The following is a 976-nucleotide window of genomic DNA, read 5'->3' as shown; positions in this document are numbered from 1 at the left end:
GGTTGTTAGATTTATCCTATTGGTAAAACTATATAACTGGCAACCTATTGGTCGGGGATGCTCATAGCAATTTATCAACAAGAAATGCAATAATTAGCTATCAACTTTCTCATAGATTTATCACTCGAAAACAACTCGATGGTGAACACGGTGGTTTACCGACGTAAAAATGGCTAGACACCGGTTGAACTGGGCGGACGAATCCATATTCAATATTGCATGAGTCGGTTATCCAAAGGTAAATTGGCCTGGTACCTAGCCCCGTATTTTAGAGTAAGGATGATTTTCCCGTAAAAGCAATACTTAAATACAAAGATGTAGTTTCAAATATAACATACTTGAGTGAACTTTTATGATCAACAAAAATAATCTAGGGTAAACGAAGTCCTTGTTCTATGATTCTCAAGGATAGTTTTGTTGGAGAAACATCTCATAAAATATTTTGATAATTTCCAAACTATCCTTTGGTATTTTGTTTACCCTTGAAGTGCAGATGTTTATTGCTTATGGTTAAGGATCACGAGACGGTCATCGGGTAAAGATCATATGAAGACTGAAGCACTTTTGGGAAATATTTGCTGGGGACCTCAAAAGATCCGGTCGCCGAATATTTGATATCAGAGCTTGAAAGATCGAGTCAAATGAAGAGTATAAAGTCCATACATGCCAATGTTTTGAAAAGATTAGTTGAAGTTGGCCACGTATGATGGAAATGGTCAACGGGAAGAATTCTGTCTTTTTGGGAACAGTTCTCCGCTATGTCGAAAAAGACCGAAACCGTCAACGCGGAAAAGCAAGTCAGCACATATTTTAGGAAAGTCTTGTCTAACGAAGGGAAAGCGGTTCAGTAGCAAAGACAATCTATCCCATCGAATTCCAAGGGCTCTTTTGCTCTTCCGAGAATACTCCAACGGCTATTTTGCTGAGGCTTATAAAAGGAGGAGGTCGTGATGGCCAAAGGAGAGAGAGAACCCGA

Source organism: Rhodamnia argentea, chromosome 1 (genome assembly GCF_020921035.1).
Source record: "Rhodamnia argentea isolate NSW1041297 chromosome 1, ASM2092103v1, whole genome shotgun sequence".
NCBI classification, from domain to species: domain Eukaryota; kingdom Viridiplantae; phylum Streptophyta; class Magnoliopsida; order Myrtales; family Myrtaceae; genus Rhodamnia; species Rhodamnia argentea.
The sequence above is the reverse complement of the archived record's forward strand: the minus strand, read 5'-3'. Positions refer to the sequence as shown.